Source organism: Melopsittacus undulatus, chromosome 4, assembly GCF_012275295.1.
Source record: "Melopsittacus undulatus isolate bMelUnd1 chromosome 4, bMelUnd1.mat.Z, whole genome shotgun sequence".
Taxonomy (NCBI): domain Eukaryota; kingdom Metazoa; phylum Chordata; class Aves; order Psittaciformes; family Psittaculidae; genus Melopsittacus; species Melopsittacus undulatus.
Genome location: NC_047530.1, coordinates 85564212 through 85590309, shown reverse-complemented (window position 1 = coordinate 85590309; position 26098 = coordinate 85564212). Strand labels below are relative to the sequence as shown.

Here is a 26098-nt window from a genome sequence, read left to right as displayed (position 1 = left end):
TATGTGATACAGTTTGCAGGTTTTAAACTCCTGAAATTTTAAGTGCACTAACAGACACAAAGTTATGTTCTTGGGGTCCTATATATCTCCAGATTTGTTTCAACAGTAGCTCATTTCATAGAATCAAGGAATAGTTAGGGTTGGAAAGGACCTTAAGATCACCTGGTTCTAACCCCCTTGCCATGGGCAGGGACACCTCACACTAAACTATTTCAGAAAGAAGTTGCAATGAAGAGAGTCTCTAAAGGATTTTTCTATTTGGATCTCTTGTGAAGGCTATGTTTAGGATGTGAACACAGATGTACCAAAATCCCATTTCTGACAACATTCAAACTACATTTACCACTATTAGTGAAAAAACAACTGAATTTGGTTCAGCTGGCAAATAATCAAGTCTCTTTATTTCAGACACTTTTGGGAAAGAATGGCAAAACAAGGTACACCTGACTGTGTGAAGTACCCTGATGCAAGCATGGCCAACTACCAGAATGAAATGAAAACAAAACAAAACCCACCAAACAGCTTTTTGGTAAGTATTTATTAATGAGAAGGACATGACTTCTTTAATCTTTACTTACCTTTGCCACTGCAAAGTTCTGGTTACCATATTACCACTTTACTGATTAATAGGGCAGTACAAAATGAATCTAAAGTTACACGAGCTTCAGACTGAATAATTTCCCTCAGGAAAAGATCTAGGAAAAATCAGCAGTCCTGTAGTGACCCAAGATCAGGTGAAAAGAGTATGTGTTGCTCTTTTGGGAGAGTGGAGACTTAGCATCTGACATCCTTCAAGTGTAAGGTCTGCTACAAAGCTGGAAATCAGCCTGGCACTCCTCTGCTTTTACTTCTGTTGATGTTGGAGTGCCAACAGCAAAAAGCTATGACTACTCAACTCAGGCTTCCACTCTTGCTGCCCTAGTGCTTTGCTGCCGGCCTTATGCAGGGATGGGTATACATTTACTAACTAGTACAGGCAGACACAAATTTCCATTGACTAATCTTCCTCTGGCAAGGTGATTCATCATACAGAAAAGGTTGTTTCTGCTTGTTCTCTGTTCAGATTATAACCCAGTCGGAGCCCAAAAAAAAGCCAGGCCAGTAGCTTCAACATGTATGACCATCTCTGTTCTCCCATAGTAACAGAGGGAAACTTGGAGAGATGTCTTCAAGCTTTCTGCAGGGAAAGATCTACATTAGAAATTACTTTGAAAGAAGCTGGCAAGGATCCTGGTAAGAACTTAGCCTTTTCTGTCCCTGTTTCTCCATCTGTCAAAACAAGGCATAATCCTTCACTGCTTCACAACGGTATTGTGAGGACTCATCAGTTAACATGTTTACATCACTAAATGTGATCCCCCATTATAAATCACCTAGGTTTTCATTCTTAGGAACACAAACTCACCTCACACTTATTAAAGATTTTTTCTCTTTTCACACATACATACTCCTCTGCTTTCTGCTACTGCAAAAAGCAGTTGCTGCTGGTATTGCTCTTGGACACCTGAGAGCAGTTTTAACAGTCACACTGAATATTCCTGAGCAGTTAAATAATTAGCAAAGGAAAAGAATTCTTCAGTTTCTATTTTTCCTTCTTATTATTCCTGGCAAAATCTGGGAGCAGATTCTCCTGGAAGGCATGCTAGGGCACATGAAAAACAACAAGGTGCTTGGTGACAGCCAACATGGCTTCACTAAGGGGAAATCCTGCCTGACCAATTTGGTGGCCTTTTATGAGGGGGCTATGGAAATGATGGACAGGGGCAGAGCAGTTGATGTCATCTACCTGGACTTGTGCAAAGCGTTCGACACTGTCCCACACAACATCCTTGTCTCTAAATTGGAGAGACATCAGTTTGATAGGTGGACCACTCAGTGGATAAAGAACTGGATGGATAGCCACACGCAAAGAGTTGTGGTCAAATAGCTCAATGTCCAGCTGGAAACCAGTAACGGGTGGTGTCCCTCAGGGATCGGTGTTGGGACCGGTCTTGTTCAACATCTTTGTCGGTGACATGGACAATGGAATTGAGTGTGCCCTCAGCAAGTTTGCCAATGACACCAAGCTGTGTGGTTCAGTTGATACGCTGGAGGGAAGGAATGCCATCCAGAGGGACCTTGACACACTTGTGAGGTGGGCTGATGCCAACCTCATGAAGATTAACCATGACAAGAGCAAGGTCCTGCACCTGGGTCGGAGCAATCCCAGGCACAGCTACAGGTTGGGCAAAAAGGAAATTCATGGTAGTCCTGCGGAGAAGGACTTGGGGGTGTTAGTCAATGAGAAAATGAACATGAGCCAGCAGTGTGCGCTTTCAGCCCAGAAAGCCAACCGTATCCTGGGCTGCATCAAAAGAAGTGTGACCAGCAGGTCAAAGGAGTTGATCCTGCCCCTCTACTCTGCTCTTATGACATCTCACTTGGAGCATTGTGTGCAGTTCTGGTGTCCTCAACATAAAAAGGACATGGAAGTGTTGGAACAAGTCCAGAGGAGGCCACGAGGATGATCAGGGGACTGGAGCACCTCCCATATGAAGACAGTCTGAGAAAGTTGGGGCTGTTCAGCCTGGAGAAGAGAAGGCTGCATGGAGACCTCATAGCAGCCTTCCAGTATCTGAAGGAGGCCTACAGGGTTGCTGGGGAGGGACTCTTCATGAGGGACTGTAGTGATAGGACAAGGAGTGATGGGTTCAAACTCAAACAGGGGAAGTTCAAGTTGGAGATAAGGCAGAAATTCTTTACTGTTAGGGTGGTGAGGTACTGGAATGGGTTGCTCAGGGAGGTTGTGAATGCTCCATCCCTGGCAGTGTTCAAGACCAGGTTGGATGAAGCCTTGGGTGATATGGTTTAGTGTGAGGTGTCCCTGCCCATGGCAGGGGGGTTGGAACTGGATGATCTTAAGGTCCTTTCCAACCCTAACTATTCTATGATTCTATGACTAGTGTTGGAAAAGTATTTGTACCTCATAGTGCTCACCACTAAAATTTCCCATCACTGCTCTGACTCCTTGGTGTTGTCATATATAATAATCTTTGCATATTATTTATAAAGCATCTTTTAGTCCAGAGATCTCTGAGAGAATTTATTGTAATCAAGACTGGAATTATTTATAAACAAACTCCAGTATAAATATCATGTGTTGTCTATGTATGCTGCAGGACTTGTACGTCTTTGTACAAAAAAGCAACTTTCTCTGGAACAGAACAGTAGCAGACAAAAATATCTGAATTGTCTTAAACGTGAAGTGTATTACCCAACTGAAATTGCACAGAGAACCTAAGAAAACATAACTATCTGCAAGGTCCTGTAATCAATTTCATGCCAAAACCAACAAGATACTTTTAGCTGTGGCAACACTATTGAAGATTTATTTAGAGATGTAAGAGGTACCCAGATCTGGAGGTGGTGACCATTTTAGTTATGGTCCTGCTGCCTTCTCATTATCCAAGTTATCCTCCTACACACAACCTTGCCTGACCTGTGAAAGAGTAATTTCTTTTTTTCCTTCCCTCCTATGATCCCTTTTATTGCTGTTCATCACTGTCTCTCCTACAGTCTTCTCAATATTGTAATTTCCTCCCACCTTTCCCAAGCTCAAAACTATTTCCCTATCCAGGTTTACTACCAGATGCTGTAGGTTAAGATGGGGAAATATCCCAGCCTTATACTTGCAGAGAGGAACAGGAGTTACACTTCATATGAACTTCACAGTGAGGGTGGTCAAACGCTTAAACATGATGCCCAGTGATATTGGAATATCAACTCTTGGAGATATTCACACACGGACCAGGCAAGGCACCAAGCACCTGACCTAACTTTGAAGATAAACCTATTTTGAGAGGGTAAAAAAATGAGATGATCTCCACTGATTCCTTCTAATCAAAAGTATTTAATGATTCCATAATTCTAACTAAATGTTGAAGGAAAATTGAAAAACAACACAAGAATGTAAGAAAAAGGTGTTCTTCTGGCAAGAAGAAAAAGGAATACAACAAAACAGACCAGAGCTGTGCAAAATTGGTTGCTTTTCATCTTGCACTGAAGAAATTCAATGTGAAGTTAGATGGATGTTAAAATTAGTAAAGAACCAAGAAAAGAATCAGTACCAACATACGTGTGGTTAGTCTAGGCTTGCTTCATGTGCCTGGACCCAAGGCCTGCTTAGTAATGAGTGTTGTCTTCATAATATCCTCAGTTAGAATATTCCAAGATACCATCTGGTTTATTTCCTGCAGATTCAGATTAGCAGCATGATGCAGGCAGTACTCTACCTCCTCAGAGCTTGGGCTGGGCAATGACTCAGGTGCTGCAACCAGAAGTGTGCTGTAGAGTAACCTTCTTGGGGGAGTGGAGTAGGAACAGACCAGAGGTACCTCTGCTCCCTTCATAGCAAGCAGCAGGTCCAGCTCCCTCATCCTCTGAACATTTAAGAGTATGTGGTACATGCAATGTACAAATCAAACCCAGATCTGTGACAAGTCTATGCTGTTATAGGAAATCTTCTCACATCCAGGTGATTACCTGTATAGGTTTTATAGTGCTACTAAAAGTCAAGGCAAAAGCAGACAAACAGAAGCGTAAATGTAAACTCTATCCCAGTTTTTGAGGACTTCCTGAATTCTACAAAAGTTAATGTATTAGTGATCTTACTTCATATTCCTGAACCTCACAAACAGTTTGTGTTTACCCAATTTGAGATGTCACTACTCTTTACTACACAGAGCAACTAAAGATCCTTGTTCAGAAGTACAAATAATTAAAAAATCTCTAGAATCTTTATGAAGAAAATGGTGTTCCAGTTTATTTTACTGCTACTGCTGTTTTATTTGAGAGACACATCACCGCTGGGTAAACAAGCATTGATAATACCAGCATCTGTTTCATAAATATTATATTATACAGTATTGTTCTTCCACTATCCTCTTAAATAGAATAAGTTCCTGAAATTGAAAGTCCAGTAACAAAGGGCACAAACAGAATAAGAAATCTGGCAGCAAAGTATTTATTTTTAAACAATAGAATTGCAAGAGCAACACCCTGTTGTACAGCTCAGTAGAAGGGTACTGACAAACACTGAAACGTAAAATGCCCCATCAATCACTACTACACTGCTTTAATATGATGATCTCAAGCCATTAAACCAAAAGCTAATACAGAAAATTGGAAATTAAAGTAAACTTATACATGGGTGGCCTTAATGCTGAATCTGGGATAAATGACATGAAAATGCACAGGAAATTTTTAACACACAAAAGAAATCTCAAGGACAAGCACAATGGCTGCCATAACAGAGAATTTAGCAATTCTGAACACAACGTAAAAGTGTTGTATGCTTGAAGGCTGTGCTAAATTTTTCTCTGAGAGTGTTTTATGGGATTATAACAGAAATAAAAATATCCTGGACAACTTGAAAGAAAAATGAGTGACTTATTAGACTGATTAATAAAGCTGGAGAGAACAGACAAGCTTCCAGGCACGCAGATACTTCTTTGGATCTGAAATAGAAAAATCAAACTTCAAAGCTAAACCAGCTTAGGAACAATTGTGCTGCGTTAGGGCATCTGCTTTGCTTCAAAAGTTTATTAATTTATTTTTTAAAGGCTGTAAATGATTACCTGGGAAATAAATTTATAATAATATAGCCCTGTAAATGAATTATTTTTTTTAAAGCATGCTTGCAATTAGAAAGGGATCTAGGGAGTAGAACTTACCCCAGCGAATCTGCACAAAATCACATTAACTTTCCATGAGATTTACAATTCTACTGGCTTACATAGCCTTAGAAAACATTAATTGGGTTCCTAACTCACTTAGATGCTTTAGAAGATCTTACTTTTCCTGAAAAAGGCAATAAACAAGTCAGGATACTGCCAACGGGTGGATACACATGGATCCTTGTTGCTTACACAAACTCAACTATGGCTGCAGAGCCAGCTATCCTGGGGACTGGTGTATTTGCCTGAACAGACCTGGTAACAAGCCCAAAGCTTAAGATTTGGCATAAGCACAGAAAACAGACAAAGCCAGACAACACTAAGCAATACTATGAGGTAGCTTGGTTGTAACACATCTCTTAGGCTAGTCCTAGTAACGATTTAAATATTGTTTTCTAAGCATGTCATTTGCATTTATTGAAACTTTCACTGGAGATTGTAGGGAGGTGAAGCAGAAAAGTAGTTTTCTTTTATTGGCCATTCAGGAATTTTAAAGCTGTTACTTTTTTCAATCATCTACAACAGTTTCCTCAGTTTTAGAATGAGTGCATGATATCATATCCTGAGCCCTTCCCTTTTGCAGCTTTCTGAGGCACTAGGAGGAGTCCAGCTACAGTCATTGTGTGAATTAGTCTGTAATACTGTAGTGGAGTTACTTCTGCCATCATCCTCCTGCCTGCCTTATTCATTCGCCTTCAGAAACTGCTGCTCTAGAACGAACGATCCTTTAACCACAGTGAGTATCAGCTAAGAAAGCAAACTCTCTGACTTGTAAAGCTGAATCAGAGAAAGATCATATTATTTCTATGTATTTACTTGTTTGTGCAGTTAGGAACAGAAATACAAGTGAAAGGAGAACTCGCTGTCATTATCCATCACTAAAGTGAGAAGAGAAAGATTCCTGGCCCAGCTGGTGTGAGAAAAGGGATAGCAGCAGCATTGGAAGCTTTCGGGGTGCAGAGACTGGATTAAAGATGTGGGCTAGGTGTAGGAAAGGGTCAAGGTATGTGTACTGTGGGAGGCAACATACCATTTTGCTGTGGACAGACAGGAAAAAACAGCTGCTAAAATATACACAAGAGGTTGTGCATGAGCACACGGCATTGTATTAGTGCTGGATGAGAAGCACCTCTTGTTTATTTTTAATCTTGCTTGACAATGTATGCAGTAGCACTTGCTAGTAATAAGCAAAATAAAAGGAGAATAAAAGAACTGGTTTTCTGCACTGATCTCCACTCATCCCTGAAGCATACAGGCCAAGTAAACATTAACAGTGAGTCATTGATTCTTTTTAGAATAACTATATAATCGGTGGAGTTGTTTTGCTTACTTCTGCTCTTCTCCATCTTGGTCTTTAGCTCTGAAATGCAGAGCTAAAGGCTCTGCTGTTCTTGAAGGAGGGTCTAAGGTTTTGTCTAGATATCCCTTCAATGCTAATTTAGTAGAAACTTGTTAACTATATCAGTAATACATTTAGAGTTATATTATGATTTAACTCTGTTTTGAAGGGAACCAGCAGAAAGCAGTAGTGATATTTTTGTGAATATTTCAGATAACGATAACTGGCTTCAGAAATGTGCAAATAAATTGTGTCCTTTCCCCAGCCTGTCTTTGGTAAGGCCAGAAGCTGTACAGGAAACACATAACCTTTGAATATGTCATTGATCACCCTAATTTACCTGTTTTGTCTTTGCTCGCTGTGGTTTTGATTGGTTTATTCACAGGGCCCCACCACAATGTTAGTAAAAATTATTGCTTCTTGTTATCTACTAAACTGCGTTATGAGGTGAAAACTCCTCTTCAGTTAAAAGCTGTTGATGTTAATTTTATGACAAAACAAGCCTGCAATTTTCTACAACGTTGTTATGGTAAAAGTAGAAGGATGATAAAGACATGCTTGTGTGCATCTTGGTGTAGCCTCTGTAGCATTGAGACTGCTGTACTAGGAGCCACCTACTGCAGGGTTCTGCGTCCCAGAGTAGCCTGTACTAGCTGCTTCTGACACAGTTGCAAGTATCAGGTGCCCAGTGGGCTTCACAGGCAATTACGTTTTAAGTGCCTGTCAGCTGTTAGCTGACTTGGACTGTGCAACTTGAGGGGTTTCTAACTCTTTCATTTCACAGAATATCACAGTGGATGTTCACATTTCTGTATCAGTGTTTGTTTCTTGAATTCAAGCAGATCTTTGTTCCAATGCTGTCATGTGGTAATGAGTTTGGTAAAAATTGTGGATTTTAAAGAAACTTTATTGTTTCCTTTCTCCAGATTTAAATATGCTGCTTTTCACTTCCATTAGATGCAAATTTACTTATGCATCATAGGAGAGAAAAGCTCGCCTTAGTCTTTTAATTGCTCTTCTGAAGAATGACAATGTATTTTTATTCTTAGTTATAGTTTGGTCTGTCTAGGTTGTGGCTATGCATTATTTCAATTTATAGGCTCGTTTCAAGGGCTTCAGCCACAGTTTTAGAATCATAGGATAGTTTGGGTTGGAATGGACATTTAAAGACCATCTAGTTCAACCCCCTTGCAATGTGCAGGGACATCTTCAACTAGATCAGGTTGTTCAAAGCCCCATCAAACCTGACCTTGAGTGTTGCCAGGGATGGCTCATCTACCACTGCTCTGGGCAGCCTGTTCCAGTGTTTCACCACCCTTGTAAAAAATGTCTTCCATACATCTAGTCTGAATCTCCTCTTTTCCAGTTTAAAGCCATTTAAAGCCTTTTGTCTTATTGCAACAGGCCCTGCTAAAAAGTTTGTCTCCATCTTTCTTATAAGCCTCCTTTAGGTACTGGAAGCTGCTCTAAGATGTCCCTGGAGCCTTCGCCAGGCTGAATAACCCCAACTCTCTTAAGCCTGTTCACAGGAAAGGCGTTCCAGTCCTTTGATCATTTTTGTGGTCTTCCTCTAGACCTGTTAAACCAGGTCTATGTCTTTGCTGTGCTGAAGGCTCCAGAGCTGGGTGCAGTACTGCAGGTAGGGTCCCACAAGAGCACAGAGGGAGAATCACCTCCCTTGACCTGCTGGTTACACTCCTTTTGATGCAGCCTAGGATATGGTTGCCTTTCTGGGCTGCAAGCACACACTGAGAGGTCATGTCCAGCTTTTCATACACCAGTACCCCCAAGTCCAGCTCCTGATCCTGTCCTTACACAGGTGGACAGTATGCCTATACTCTTCCTAGGATACCTGCCTGTGCATTTTCTTCTTGGCTTTTAATTTGACTCATCCATGCTGGTCTCTTGCCTTCTTTTCCTAGCTTCTTACACCTGGGGATTGAGAGCTCTTGTGCTCTATAGAAAGCACCCTTAAAGATCTGCCAGCTCTGTTCTGCTCCCTTGCCTCTGAAGGCTAACTTCTTAAAACACTTTCCTAAAATTTGGAGTCCTGACTTCACTCTTTACCTGACCTAAATCCCTCAAGACTGTGAACTCCACTAGTGCACGATCACTGCAGCCCAGGCTGCCTCCAATCTTGACATCACCAATTAGCTCACTTGCATTGGAGACCAACAGGTCCTGTAATTAATCATTTTGTTGTCATGCTTAAAAAATTCAAAGATGAAAGAGATGTGAGTTTCCTTTATAGAAACCACCCAACTCTGCTCTTGTATCCTGTTCATATAAGTGTTTAACAATGAATTTTCTACCACCTTACATCCATGAAATGTTAGGTGTGCAGCAAATGCTTAATTAATTAATGTCACAAAGAACTTGTGAGGTAGGTTCCCTCATTTTACAGGTGAGACAGAGAGTGAGACAGTTAAGTTACTTGATTAATATCACACAGTGAGTCAGTGCTAACGCTGAAAATAGGTTATGTCTTCTGCTTCATTGCCCTGTATTTTAATCATGAAACCAGAGTCAATGTTAAAGTTAAATTAACTCCTTAAATGATTAAAATAATTGTTCTCAATTTCATGTTGGAGTATTGCTTTAATCACCTAAGCAGCTGAAATACTTGCAAAAGTTTTCCCTGCTTAGGAATTTTGAGTATTGTTCAGATGTTGCTTCAGATATCAGCTCTTCAGATATAACCTTAATATGTTTTGTTTACAGTAATCCTTAACTTCAAAATTACACTCAAACAGATCTCCACAAAAAAATAAGGAACACACACTTAAAACTCAGGACAATCTCTTTGCTGTCATTGTAGTAATGCTCTTTTTCATACTCTCAACAGCTGTTCTACTTAATAATACCCATAGCTTTAATTAATGGAGCATAGTAAAGTTATTGCCTCACAGAAAACGAAAGATAGACTGATGGTTATGCTGTCATGACTAAATGAAAATGTAGCCTGAAGCACAGAACAGCAATTGTGTCTTAAGAAATATCTACTTAGAAGTGCAGTTCTGAACTATGCTGTGTCATCTCTGAATAAACTGGTACATAAAGACGTGTGATCCTTGAAAACATGTTTAAATGGATTGTGTTGTATTCAGGTTAATGTTATGCTCCAGCAGCTTTTCCTGAGTATAATCCACATATTTATGTTGATAGGATATACATAAATTTTTACAGTATTCACTCTCTTACCTGTTAAATGGCATTCTTCAGCATAGGAAAGAATAAATGGCCTATAAAATATGTATGCAGGCATAAGACTGAAGGAGGCTCAGCAGAGGGAATGAAGAAATAATATTGCCCTGTTAAACCTGGATATAGACACAGCTGTCTATTGCACAGCCTTATACAGCGCTTTGCATCATGTAGTATTTTTGATGTGTGTGAGACAAGTAGCACAAGGCTGTGGTCAGCTCCAAGATTTTTGTAAAGACTTTTGCCATGTTTAATGAATAGGGAATTTCTGTGCAAACACCTTCCCAATTTAATTGCAACTTAACAATTAAATACCTTAAAAATTCCACTGCTTTCAGTTTCTTTTGTAGACGAAGGTGTTTTTCCCACAGAGTTCAGAAAATGGCCTGATGTCAAGTGATGAGCAGTTTGCAAGATAGCACTGTGTCTGTGCCCATCTATCAGGGCTAGAGATACTGCCTTTGAAAGGGGTTTTTAAAAACCAGGCAGAAATTGTCCAGAGCAAAGTGGACAAAGAAGACACTTCTGTGACTTTCTTAGACTTTGAAATGAAGCCCAAGAAAGCAATGCAAATAAGAGAAAATATTTCTGTGGCTCTTCACTCATGTCTCTTTCTAGCCATAGTTTGTATTATTAATCCATCAAATGTAACTGTAATAATGTTTGAGAGACTGAAAATTTTAATCAAACATTAACTATGATTGCTGAAAAACAGGATTTGATACTAGAATGTACCCAGGTGCCAAATATTCCAGATTGGGAATAGAAATAAGATGCTGTGGTCTGTGTGTCTAATCAAAACTAACCAAAAGAACAGAAATTAAATACGTGCCCATACAGTTCATAGGCAGAGAATCTTTTTCAGCAACAATTCAGCTAATAGGTATGAAGAATGAGTCATCTTGAGAAAATCAGAAATTGTTTATGGATAATATAAATGAGAATGGAGAAGGTATAACACAGTATTGAATCTGAGAAGCGCTCTGACATAATATGGACCTTGAATTTTGGACATAGAGTTATACTTTTTTCATCTATTACTTGAAAGGATAGAAAACAAGTCAGCCTTTTTGATTAAGTAGACATCATGCTATTTTACATAATTACTTTCTTTAAGATCCTACTTCCAGTGAAAACCTCAATGTGTCCTGGCTACCTTAGTAATCACATTACTAATCACTGCTATTGCAGCTTTGCTCTCCTGCTTCAGCACAGAAAGAAATCATTTTAGGAATGGCAGTTCTTCAAGCAGTGGGGATTATAGGCATGGTAACAGCACATGTTTGTGAAAGGTATATGCTGTCTGCCTTCATTCCCCATATGACAGTGAGAGAGAAACTGAGGTATAGCCACAGTGCTAGTGTTAATATAATGTGAAGAATTAATATAGTGAATATATTATTATGTAGATTTGTTTCACAGAAATAAGAAATAATTTGTGGTAATGTGGTGCTTATACATTAGAGCCAGGAAATGAAATGGAAAAGAAAATGAAAAGAAATGCATAACGAGGGAGTTGGCCAGTTTAGTTCCATTGTGCAAGCACAGTGAAAGGTACAAAGCTAACGAATGCCACAAGTAACAGAAAAATCCAGTATCAGTTACTCTAAATTGTATCAATTATAAAAGGTGGAGTTAGCAATGCAAACAAGGTACATTTTTTCCAGCATTCCTTATTATGTGTTAATCTGTAAAGAACCAAGAATCTTGGATCGTGCAACTTGCAAAATACCACTAGAATGTTTCTTGCTCGAACTAGGTACAGAAAGGCAAGTACAAGCTGAAACTGTAAATATGGGAAGGCCTTCTCTGTTCAATAAAACAAGCAGTTTCTGATGAAATTAGTTTTGCTTGAGGACTAATTTGTGGTTCCAAGTGTCTTTCTGTGCTGACAGCTGAAGAAGGTAGCTCTGGGCCAGATTGTAATGTTCGCTCCTTGCTCTAATGGGCGGATGTATTTAATTAACCTTTGTTTCTGCAGAAGCAGACATGCTGGCAAGCTGTAGGAATGTTAAAGGAGGGAAATCTAAACAGCAGTGAACCTAGGCACGTTCTATATATCTAGTACTAGGTAAAGAATGTTAATGTAGGCAAATACTGTTTCCTAGGAGATAGGTTTGTATAAGTAAATTCTGTAAAAGAAATTTAACACACTTTCCCCTGGAGAACTCTCCTCCATTAATTTCACAAGACCCAGCCGTGGTCCCATGCCCTTGGGACTCTTGTCTCTCCTGTTTGGTTAAAGACTGGGCAGAGTTCTTCAACTGGGGGTCATAAAAGCATGTATTCAAGGTGGAAACATTCTGCTTAGTACCTCTTGAATAGAGTTAGATCTAACAGACTTGTTGCCTGTTCCATGTCCAGCAGTGACTTCTCAAGATACCATAGCTTGGACAAACCCTTCCCAGAGCTTCCTGTAAAACACAGATCTTAAGGTTTATAATTAATTCTTCAGAATATGGCAAGTCTAATGTAAAGCAGATATCCTTTGCATAAAGTTGCACTGTTTTTTACTTGAAAAACTAGAGCATTGTAGATTACAATTCATATAAACGGAGCAAACTCCCTGACCACAATGTCCCTTGGCCCTAATCTTTTAGTAAAAAATCACCAACTTTGCATGAGTGTTTTTAAAGCATGCGAATTAAAGCTTATCTTCTCATCCGAACTTCATCAGTTCTGCTGCCACAATAGCATCATTGTTTCCTATCTCCTCCTGTTAGTAAGCAGCACCCTCTATTCTTCTCACTTCCTTTCTGCCCAAACCTTTCCATCTGAGAGACTTCTTAAAGCTTTGCTCTGTCGAAGCTTTAAGTTGAAAGTTTAAGTTAAGTTAAAACTTCTTAAAGTTTTGCTACTACTGTGCTCTAAATGCCAACCTCCTTCAGTCCTGGTTGTCTCAGTCTTAGTCAGCCAAGACCCTGTTTTTACTCAAAACGCACCTTTTAAACTTGAGTGATGAACATTCCTTCTACTCTTGTAGTTTTATAAAGAAGGTTTATTCCCAAACTGACAGAAACATTTAGGTTACAGCATTTTTCTCACTAAAAATACACTGTAGCAACAATCAATCACGATCATAAACAGTACTTTTCCCACCTCAGCACTGTGATGCAGAACTTTTCCCTTCATAATACTGTGAAATCATTTCCACATTGCTACAGTATGTAGGAACTGGGGTTAAGGCTGCAGTTAAATTACTAAATACATAATCCTCTGCTTTGTCCACTGGGTTTCTGTTTCAGAATGGAGAGATATGGCAACAAAAGAGATAGCCAAGGGAAAATAAAACTGGCTACAGTTGTCAGGATTATGAGTTCAGTATAATACTTCAGCTTGTTCATACTGGTCTCTGTTTTTTTTCTAGTAACAGCTGAAGACTACAAAAGCCACAAGCTTTTGGTTTTTAGGTGATGACAATTTCCTTTATAATGTTGCCCAGTGCCTGAGATTATAGCAATAGGATTGGGTAGGCCTGCTATGAGCAGAGAGTGCCCTATTGTAAAGAGAAGGTTTGCACAAAGACTGAGAATAGAGTAAGAGGTTTTGTATCCATATATAGATGGTGATTTCCAAAAGCTCTTAGCATTGGCCAAACCCACAGCACAATCAGTGGATGTAATCAGGCTGACACAGATTACTTTTGAAAATTCTTCACCAGCATGGTTCAACATGCAGCCCACTGACTGGCCTGATCAGGTCTGCAGAACCTTCAGTCTGGCCTGAACCACCTTTTCTATGGAAATTCCAAGGAGCAAGCTGCTGCATAATCTCAAACAGAAGGAAACGAGGGAGGATGATTCTTGCCCATGCTCCTGAGAGGTGCACAAGAACAGCACCTGACACAGATAAATTGTTTTGCTTCTGTCTAAATGAGTTTGTAAGTACTTGGACATGTGAAAGAAAGCGCTCCCACACAGCCTGCTGCTGCCTTATCTCCTTGTTGAGCAGGTAAGACCAGCAGCACTCCTACACAACTGCCACTCTCCTTTGCTGCTTGTTGGGGATGAGGGAGGGGGATAGGATATGGGATACACAGGAGCGAGCAAGGGACAGTAGTGTTCCCCTGCATCCTATTGCTACATGCAGCCTCCCCCTCAAGCCTGCTTCACTGTTTGAGAATGAAAGTGTGAATGGTAGGAGGTATGAAATCACAGTGCTGAACTGCTATTGATTGTCATCTCAATGGCCTGTTCTTAACCTGGGATCTGACTCATGCTGCCTCTGAGGCTTCACTATCCTATTAATACACTTCATGTTGCTGTAGGTATCACTCAGTGATGAGTCACAATACATTTCTTTGTACTCTTTGCATTGTATTTGTGTCTTTCTTTGGCCATCTGCATGTGATGCATGACTCAATTTCTCTGTACAACTGTAGGAATTATGAATTTCTTGTAAATATGGAAATAATTTCAGTAAGTGTGAATTCTGTATATGTGAACAAAGATACAAGATCTATGGGTTAATCTTGCAAGCTTTTTATTCAAGTGAATACTTTCAGCAGGTTTTGGGTCCTATCTTCCTTCAGTACAGTAATCATACTGCTGATGGGGACTGAAAAGAAGTTGCTGTCCTGGTAGCTGGCAGCAAAACTCATTTGCTAGTGGGAAAAAGCACCATTCTGAGCTAATACAAAGATTAAAAACCAATGGAAAGAATTACAGTATCAGCTTAATTTTAACACAATCTAAGTACGAATTATCAAAACTGATAGCTCTCACTTAAATACAAGTTGAAACAATTTCTGTATCTTCAGGGAAGTCTCAGCTGAAACTTCTGCTTGAGGAAAAGTGCTACTGGATGTGTCCATGGCTTGGTTTCAGCACATGCAGCCAGTTACAGTACAGGGGAAAGCTACATTAACTTTCAGTCAAGCTAAAGGGGTATGTCTCCTGATTTTGATAGATGGCAATTAATTACATCTTTCCTCTTTGGAAGAAGTATACATTTCTTTCTTTTGTTAGCATGTCTGATAACAGCAGGGGATTTTTCTGAGGGTAGTCTTGGAACAAAACAGCAGCTCCAGGCACTCTGGAAGAAGCCAAATACAAGGGAAGGGTGGAGTTAAGTTGCTATTTGATAATAGGAATAATCTACAAGAAAGTTCCCTTATCTCTCTCCAGTGCTTGTTTTTCAAAAAAGTAATTGTGATGAAAAGGCAGGAGCTATTCTTCTCTGCTGTAAATTCTTTTCTGATAAGTCTTTTGGAGGAAATCACAATGTTATCTGCGTGCAAATCCTCCCTAAAATGCGTTTCTTCTGAGTGTTTCTATGCTAATCCACTAGGCGTTGCTATTTACATCTTTACAAGAAACTGAGTACTTAACCTGGACTGATTGTAGATTAAGAATTACTAAATGCATGCATGTCCCATAGGAAGGCATAGTCCATGGGAAGAATCTATTGCCTCCTGGCAGTAGTTCTTTGTATTATGTTTTTATTTCTTACTGTTGATTGTAATTCTTACAGGAAGGGATGTTTGTCTTAATGCACCTTTAAGGCATCATACATGTCTGTAACTTTATGCAAATTGGTGAAGATTAAGAAGGAAACAAGGGGTAATTTTACAATACAAATTAACTTTGCCTTGAATAGCAGTCAAATTCTACTCTGTGATCCCAACGTAAATCCAGATTTGGTGCTGAAGTCACTGGAATGGAATATGGTCATGGCTCTCGATACAAAGAAGACTGAAGGTGAAAGGAGGCCAGTAATGCTGTAACTAATAGATTCATTCCCATTATCTTATAGTATGCAAACATTAAATATCCCCAGTCTTGTCCCCAGGACATGCTGACTATATGCTGCCTCATGCTATAGGCAGCTACTAGAACTCTGAAATGTAGATCTATTTAACATTGTGTAAAGCAGTGGTTGCCAAACCAGGCACTACACTACTGAGGTCACTGTAGTTTCAAATAAGATCAAAAGCTACTGGAAATCCAATATGATCATGTATCTATGCTAGGATTTGGGGTTGTGTTAAATTCTTGCTCTACAACAGCAATTTTTTGCTGTGAAATATTTGGGGAACTTCTGTGTTTTGCTCTGTGAAAAACTGGGTGGAGACACTATTTCCTCCGAGTCATCAGTGGAAAACGTCCATTGTTACAAGGGTGAAACATGGGAACATGACAGCTAGAATTGAAAAAAACCCGCTACAACTGTGAACAGCATTGGTACAGCATATTTTCAACCCAAAGGTCTCAACACAATTGCTTTCCAAAATTGTAATTAATCTGTATGTCCAAAATACTATGTTGCTTTAATAATTATCACAACAGTTAATTATAGATTAGTCCTTCACAACCAAAATACACTCACTGCTGTGTAAAACATTGCAATTCCTTATACATGATATACAACAGAGAAGAAAGAAACAAGATTATTACATCCATCAGAAATTGCTGTACCCCAATTTTTTTTAGCAGTGTGTGCACATCTGTACTGGCATCTGTCAAGGAAGCCCTGCCAGTAAAGGAAGGGAATGTTGTAGAGGTAGCAAGCTGGGAGCCGGGAAGGAAGGCACTACTTCCTGATACTCATTAGCAAGCTCAGAGGAAGGACAGCATCCTGCCTAGTCATGCTAAATCAGCTAGAGTCCCTTATTAACACAGCAAATCCCTTACCCATCATTATTTAAGCAGAAGGATATTCAGATTTGGACAGGAAAGAGATGCCATGCTTTAATACATGGTTGTTCAAAGTACTCATTAAACTTCACTGTCTTATACTGTGACTTCCTAATTTGCTCAAGGGAGCCATAAAATTAAGAACCTGAGGACTTGCCTGCCTTTGTTTTGTCACCCTTTATTCAACAACACTTACTCCGTTTTCACCTTTTTATGTGCTGTGCCTCTATTTAAAACATTTATACCATTAAAATCCTCAGCTGAGAACTTTCATCCTTTAGTGGCACAACTACTGCATACCATTTGTGAATTTGTGAATTTCTAACATTAAGTGTGACTAAATAGCGGAGTTTGAAAAACTGTGGTCTGTCTTTACACATAGAACTGCCATATCCCCTAAGCCAAGGCCATTTGACGCTGACTTGGAAAGGGACATGAGGATTCAATCTCTTGTGTCCTACTAGTGCTTCTCTTATTGTCTAGAAGTTGCCAGTTCCACAGGCAGTTTTTGTAATATTCATATTTTTAAGAACTAACTACTGTTAACCACATAGTTCATTTTTTAACTGTTTACGAGTGGATTTGGTTGTCTTACAGCATTTAGACAAATTGGCACAAATGGCAGCTTAAATGACAGATTTAAATCTGTCATCCTCATGGGGCAACTCCACATACAAGTTATCACCAGCAAAATTCAACTGCAAGAAACCTTGTGAAACCTTTGTTAAATAGTGTAAATAGAAATAGGTATATGCTCAAATTAATGTAAGTCATACAGACCAGAATGTATTAAAAAACCCAAACAACAAACCAACAAAAACCTTAGAAAGGAAAAACAAAGAAGAAAGCTGACGTTAAGCTGAATTTTCAGGCTACATTTCATTACTATCACTGTTACCATTTATCGAAGACTTTCAAGCCAGTTCTGATACTTCCCTTGGTATTTATAACTCTGATTGTTACATTCTTAACTGTCTTCTTAACTGTCATGTTCTTAGCTAACCTTTCCCTCTTAAAATTTCTTAGTCCACATTATTTGAGTAAAGCAGACTATTTCCTGTCCTTGGGAGGATGAATCTATACTGTGTATTAGGAGCCTGTGTCAGCACTAACAGGATGCAAAAGAGAAAAACATGCATTTTATTAACAGGAACAAGAATAAGAGTGGCGAACTTTTGGCAGAATTAGAATGAAATGTTTGTACGTGGAACAGAATAAGAACTGGAACTAAAACATTTTTCATAGAACTAAAATAAGGCTTCCAGCAAAGTAGCTTGGTAGATTTGGAAATCATAGGAGCTTGAAAGAAAATGCTTTAGCTGTTTATCTGGAGCTGTGTCTCTGGCATGCTGAAAAAGGTTTTTTTCATTTGGGTGTACAAATGAGTTACATCCTGGAGCAATAAACTATTGACACTCTACTGACTAACAAATAGTCAAAAATCTGGAATCTAACAAAAAAAGGAGATAGATTAATACTGGTTAATAAGAATAAAAAAAATACTCAAATTCTCATGCTGGAACATAGAGCATGCTTCTCACAGACTGAAATACAAATAGGAAGTAGCTCTGTAGTGTGAATTTAAAATAAGACCAGGAGTCTTATGTGGTGCCATCTCATGCATCATAGCTCTGTCTGCTGGTCAGCACTTCCTAAACTGGACTAGCATGTTTCCATACGGCTTCCAGCAGCAGCTCAAGAGTCTCCCCACAATCCAAACCTGTGACAGGGCAAGCCTAGTTTGAAATTTGCTAGATGAAGTAGGAATGTGTGTCAAAAGAAAGCTGTTATTCATTGTATTGGCCAGCTTTACAGGCTGGTCTTCTTGTTAATTATGGCTTTCTGTGGAATAAAGTCTTTACCTGGGGTAGGCAATCATGGTCCTCAGTAGCTGGCCAGAAAAGTATAAAAAGCTTTATTTCTTCCATAGCCAAAAAGAATATATATTTAGCTTGAAGGATACGGAAACCTTCTCTTTTGAAAAATAAATTACACAGCCTTTTTCATTTCTGATTTGTGACCTTGAGATCTGTAAGATTATGCAGTATCCTCCTTTCTGGCAGCTGCAAATTTATTACAACTAATGTGTTAAGGGGAGCAGCCCTTTTATTAGAAGCCTTTACAAGGGAGGAGATGAAAGTTGCTAGTGAAATGGATGCTGTGGGTATAGCAACCAAGGACAAAGCATGGCAATCACACCTACTTGTTTTTACACTTGTGGCTTTTGGGAACTGACAGGAAAGATTACTTTTGATTTATACCTATTTAGAAGAAGCAAGACCTGATAATTATTAGGTAGTTCACCTGTGTCCTGCAACAGCTGTGCCAAAAGCCAACAGTTGAACTACAAGACAGAGAAAGGTCTAAGCTGCCACTTCTAAATGCAGCCTGAATCATGGCAGAGAGTTGCAGCACTACTCTGTCTGTAGAGTACAAATTTCCTCAAATTTCAGGGCTCATCTTTAATAATTGGCTAGAAATGAGCTCATCTTTACAATTCCTTTTAGAATTCCTCGCCCAGAGAAAGCTGTGGTTCTTATAAAAAGTTTCAGTACACTAAGACAGATAGCTTTTCTGTCATTAAGGTTCTATGTATGTTCATTAAGGTTTTGTTTCTTGGTTCTTGCCACGCAAGCAATGTAATTAGAAAGCAGAAGCAGGTGAAGACTGCAACTCTTTCTGCCATGATTCAGACTGTATTTAAAAATGGCAGCTTAGACCTCTCTCTGTTAATAGCATACAACAGAGTAAGAAAATACGAACCAGCTAAGTAGAAAACAACCTGTTTTACCATCTTTTCCTGAATTGAAAATTTCCCAAATTATCCCCAGAAAACCCTTGGAGAAAAGCCACAAGGAAACTGTTACTCAGCTTTTGATGCTGAGAAGTCAAAAGAGTCCAGCTGATCCAACAAAGGATTCTTTACATGCCAATTGAAAGAGAGATTCAGCAGGTGGTCACATTCCTTAGGCTCTGTGGAAAGAAACTGAAAAGGAAGAACTACATCAGGCTGAATCTAGCATGGACGTGACATGACTACTGCATTTTGCATTTGATATAATGGATATCTTCAGCCACAACAGCCAAATCCATAGCATTTTTGCTTTCCAAAGAGCACGATGGACTGCCCTTTCTTGGAAGGAAGTGGCAGCTGCCACAAGACTGTAATAATATCTCAGGCTTGCTCCATGTAAAGATATTTTCTAAATTTAGGAGGAAATAACTTGGTGGCTTAAAACATTTCTCAAGAAAAGATAAACATTTTGCTTCCTCCATTTACTTCTTGCCCATTTCCAGCTATTTACCTGCCTCTTAGCTGTCCTGAGTGTCTTGCATCCTAAATTAATTTTAACTGTTAAATGGAACTGCTAAGAACACAAACATTTCCATCCACCATCACCCACCTTTGCAAAGGGACTGGGCAGACTTCAGGGAAAGTAACATTTTAAGTTATTACAGTAAGATTCAGTAACACTCCCAGATGCCTTCTCTGAATGGAATCTATGCAAGCCAACAACTTCGGTGGGAAGCTGACAGGAAATTACTTAGGAAGAGGGTATCTTGTAAGTCCTGCCCTTCTCCATAAATTAAAAGAGGAAAGGAAAGAGAGAGTAGCAGTCTTTTATTTCAAACCACAGGAAGAAGATTCTTGCTTTTTATTCAAGATCTTAGGGGATACAGCATTTCTCTCACATGTAGTAAACCAGACATCAGCTTCCTTCTTTTCTTAGGTGATTGGAGCCCATATCTAGTAGGGAAATTCCAAAACAGCAAGCCAAAGACTATCTTATACTAGGCAGGGGGTGTATTTAATGCCTGTTGAAGGATGGCATTCTATTCTCTAAACCAGAGCCAGTAGAAGAGTGAGCTATATTACGTAACAGTTGCAGCACACACTGAACAGTCCCTGATCTCATAAAGATATCACAAAGCAGCCCACTGCTTTCCAGCAAGCAATTTATTTTAGGCTGCAAATACCACATGAATTTAGAATTTCAGTTATTTATTTTGAGGAGATTAGTCTAGGTAGAAGGGTGCATGGATTTGCTTGTGAGTATATAATGCAGTTCTCTTGCACTGTAAATCAGTGTAACTCAAATGAAATTTGGGAAAAATCAGCATTTCACCTTTAAAGATGATTTTAGTTGTGCCTAATCACAGTGGCTTCAACTTTTAAATTAAAAATATGTAGGTATACATATATATGCATATATCTTTCTATTCAAATGTTCTTTTCACCTTATATTGCACTTTTGCTTGCTCACATCCACATTGCCAAAGTCTCAATTCAAAACTTCCTGGTTCTTGGCAATGTTGTGGTTTAAACTCAGTTAGGCACCGCAGTCTCTCACTCCCCACCCCTTCCTTCCTCCCCCCCCCCCCCCCCCCCGCTCTCAGACAGATGGGGAGAAGAAGACAACAAATGTAACTCCCATGGGTTGAGATAAGAACAGTTCAGTAACTAAGGTATAACATAAACCACTACTGCTGCCACCAATAATAATAATGATAAGGGAAATAACGAGGGAAGAGAATACAACTGCTCACCACTTGCCAACCGATACCCAGCCTGATCTGACCAGTGATCTAGCCCTTCTGGGTAACTGCCCCCGGTTTATATACTGGGCATGATGTGCTGTGGTGTGGAATACCCCTTTGGCTTTGAGTCAGGTGTCCTGTCTCTGCTTCCTCCTGGCTTCTCCTCCTCCCTGGCAGAGCATGAGACTCAGAAAGTCCTTGCTCAGACTAAACATGACTTAGCAACAACTAAAAAATCAGTGTTATCAGCACTCTTCTCAGGCTGAGAGTCAAAAACACAGCACTGCACCAGCTACTAAAAAGGAGAAAAATGACTGCTACTGCTGAACCCAGGACAGGCAATTATTTCAGGTTTTATTTTAATGCAGTGCTTTTTTTTATTAATACAAAAAAATAACAAAACTTGGGAATTGAAGAGGTGCTTGAGCCATAGGCTTGAAGGTTCTGATGGAGTCTCATAATTTGCCAAGATTGAGGACCCCACAATCCAGTGCAGCTCCTCCCCAGCTTTATAAAAAAGAATAGATTTAATATAAATTGCATCAGAAGATAAAAGATATTTTTTAATTTACAGTTTATTTATTAATGAGTTATGGTTGAATATTAATTAACCTATTAATTTGTTGATTAGCAAATTGTTACTACTGACATAATAACTTCTGTCAAATAGTCTTTTATAAAAAGTTAATCTCTGACTATTTTGATAGATCCTAAGTATACGTTGCTGTTCACTGAAAAGATAAAATACAATATAGTTACCAGAATGTTACGGGATACAAAGTATGCTTATTTTGAAATTAACTTTCTTAATCCTCTAATGTGAAACATATCATACTCTTATAAATTCAACATAAAAAAAAGAGAGGCTATTTGTAGACCATATTAGGTTATCAACGACAAGTAATGTCTTTTCTAAAGAAGAATGCTGTGTAAAGTAACATAAAAACATTCAGCTCAATAGTGAAAATTTTCTCAAACGCAACAGTATTATCAGATGACTGTCTTATGTCCTTAACAGGCTCTATAATTGACAATAATGTTATAACAATACGATACTTACATTTGGGATATTCAGAGACACACAAACTTTCCAGTTAAATAAAATTCACTCATGGAACAGGTTACTGCAGGTTTCCAGCAATAGCCACTTCATCCACTTTTTTGACACTTTCAGCTCTGGGCTGAAATACAGCAACTTATAAACAATGAAATGTTATAATGTATACTTTTAGGGAGTAAAGAATCTTTAGCAAATTGCAGCTGAAGAGGAATTTTGGCAGATAAAATTTGTAGCGCTTTGTTTCACCATCCAAACCACTTCATACAGAACTTGGATTTCCACAAGAGATTTTTCCATTTAAGTTCACATTCAGGCTTTCTTTAATTTAACATTGCCAGCATGATAGTGCAAAGTTACTTTGTACATGTAAGAAAAGTCTGATTTTTTAGCTACTGAGACATACCAGAGTTTAATCTAGAAGTTATGCCATTGATGAATATGTAAAATACAATAACTACAGCAAAATTCAGCTCCCAATTAATAAGAGCCTTCTTAAATTGTGAGGTGCTTGAGGAAAAAAAATAAAAATCTATTGACACTTAAATGCAAAAGGTGCGTCAAAGCTCCCAACTGTTTGTGATTAATGTTGCAATTAAACATGGGAAAGAGAAAACTGCAACTGCATTGACAATAAGGACAGCAGACTAAATATGCAGGGGTTTTATGGTGTAAGAATATGTTTGCATAAAAAATGCACTTGTTTAATTTACAAAAGCACATTTAAACCTCATTCTAAGTTACATTAACTTAATTAGATATTGTAGACAGAAGTAGGCACTTAAAAATGACACAATTTTAATTGACAAATCTTCTTTCTGAAGTGTTGCTCCCACCCTGCTGAAATGCTGGTTGCTATCAAAGCCAATAATTTTCATTACTAGTTTAATACATTTGTCAATAATTCCATTTGGAAAATTTGATTAAAAAATAAGTGACACAAGATCTGTTATCATCAATGCTTTTCAGGCATGCTCAAATCACTCTTTAACTGCAGTTACTCCATAAGGTAGCACCGTGCAATTTAGTGAGCTAAGTTCTCAATAATGTTAGCTTGTTGTTCTGGAAAAAATCCCCTGCCTTTCTATTTCCAGAATAATTCCAGGTTTTATACAACCAGCTTTTGTGTGATAATGATAATCACATTCAACTTTATTTGTAAGACACTGAAGTATGCTTGCTAGCATACATACAAGTGGTAAAGCTTTAGTTAATATATCTGTTTCAGCAGTGCACTTCAGGAAAAGTGGGCAAGCTGGAGTGGGTCCAAAGGAGAGAGAATGACTGGCAATTAGGAAACATGACCTATAAAAACAACTGAAAAAACGGATGTTATTTGAAGGAAGAAAAGAATTCTGAGGAGGTTTTTGTTTTTGTTTTTTGTTTTTTTTTTTTTTTTTAATATTTAGCAGATTGGTGCAAAAAGGAAAAAATAATACGATTGCTATGTCCAGTATGCAACTAATTAATATGCTTAAACTGCAGTAAGTGTTATTTAAGATAAATGTTGTGGATATTTTTCTTATGATAGAGCAATCTAACCCCCCCCCCGTTTTATGTTAGCATTCATTTTGATTGAAAAAATGGTTTAAAAATTAGGATTAAAAAATACAGTGGCTTTGCATTGAATAGATTAATAAAAATTTAGGGGTCTGGCTACGTTCACTGAACCATTGCTGTGTCCTGCACAGGTGCTACAAGGGACTGGTCATGTGTGTAACTACGAATTCCTTCAGAGAGACAAAACCTCCTTGCTGCTTTAACCTGTTCTCATGTTCTTGGCTCAGCCTCAGAGCTGGAGATGTGACAGGACCACTTTCTTCTCCACTCACCCCGGATTTCTTTGTGGTTATTACTGGCAACAGTTCCTGTCTCAGCCTTCCGTAAATTTGAGTTGTGAATCAGGTACCTATCCTTCAGCTGTCCCGTGTCTACATTCAGATGTCAGTAAAGATGATAATTTGGCTCTTATTTCCATTATTGTGAGATTGCAAATGACATCACTAAATCTGCAAAGACTGACTTCCCACTGATTACCTTGCAATTCAAGACCCTCCCTTGAAGTTTATCTACCTTTCTTTTTACCCCTGAGACTACTATTACATGCTCCCTGCTGGGACAGAGAGGCGGATTCCTTCTATCCCTCATTTGCAGCCTCCTAGGCATTATAGTTCTTCAAACTGGCTTCTTACTTTGTTCCTCCCATAGTCACTTGTGTAAAAAAAAAATAGACCAGAGATGTTATAAAGCACCGTCAAAGAAAACTGGGTATGCAGATGGTGGTTTTATGCAAACACTGTGCAGGTTTAAATGACAAATGTGGAGGTCAGTCACATCTAGCTTGAATTTATCAGAAAGAAGAGGGAGATAAAAATGTTAGCCTCCCTCCCCCTCAGCAGTGGGGAATATGGTAATCCAAGGGATTGGATCACTAGATTCCATTAAGTTCACATAGCTGCCCCCTTCCCTGCAGCACTCAGGCTAGGTTTGGTGCTCTGTTATCCATCTTACTAGGAATGGGTCTATTACTGTCTTTTCCATTTAATTCCTTATATACATTCCCTTGATTTTCTTTGTTAATTACTTCCAAATAAAAAAAGAAAATAGAGCTATATATATGGGTTTTACTCTTTCCCATCACTAGTTTCTAGAACTAATTTCAGCTAATTCTTGTTTCAGCTAACCATCTTTCTAGAATACATTTCTATGTACAGAATAGAACTGCTCAGAAGGGAAGTATGAGTCCTTATCTTGCAAAGAAAATATATTTGCTGTTCGGCAAGCCCACACTTACTGTTGTTCATGACTCTGGCAGTGACACATAATGCTGTTACATTCTTCGTGAGCTAGTAACTAAATACATTCATCAAAAATACTGTCACTATCGCTAAGAATCTGCAATTTAAAACTTATGGAATGATAAAGCAACAGCTGGAGATAAATTTTTCTATTTCTACTGAAATCTTATTTTTTTTAGAAAGTGAATGTTTATTGTCTGCAAAGCACCTGGAATAAAATAAATGCAATATAAATAACAATTAAAAGGGATTTTCTCCCCTAAATTGTTCTATAGATTTTTTTTTTCCCCTAAAGTACTGAAGCAAAAATATATCTGTAACCATGGAGATTATACCAGGCAACATGCATAATAATTCAAAATGTGGCAGCAAACAAATGTTCTTTGTCATGACTGGATTACTACAAAGAAGTAGGTTTCCCCTAAACAATTTGCAGAAGCAGAATAGATGTGGTTAATTTCTCAACCCACTTTTTTGGCTGGGGACGAAGGGGAAGTCTCAGCACTATGGTATGGGCAGCAGGCTAGGATTGTGTTTGCTTTGAAAACACACAGCTTTCCAGGTTGTAGATACTTTCAACTCATAGATATGATGGTTTAGATAGACTCATAGATATGGTTTAGTGGGAGGTGTCCCTGCCCATGGCAGGGAGGTTGGAAATAGATGATCTTAAGGTCCTTTCCAACCCTAACTATTCTATGATTCTATGATTTGCTGAAAAGATATTTATCTTCAATGAATAGTCACATCAGAGCAAGTAGCCCGACCACGCTGCCCGCACAACATTAAAGATGGCTGTGGAGACATATAGT

The 26098-nt window shown here is 38.7% G+C and overlaps 1 protein-coding gene across 1 annotated transcript in view; it reads left to right on the top strand.

The window, feature by feature from the left end:
* Window positions 1–6339: 6339 nt before the first annotated feature.
* Window positions 6340–26098, top strand: part of RALB (RAS like proto-oncogene B) — a 52227-nt gene continuing 32468 nt past the window's right edge. Inside the window, exon 1 of the mRNA XM_031053202.2 lies at window positions 6340–6450. The gene's annotated coding sequence lies outside the window, so the exon portion shown is untranslated. The remainder of the gene's footprint in view (window positions 6451–26098) is intronic.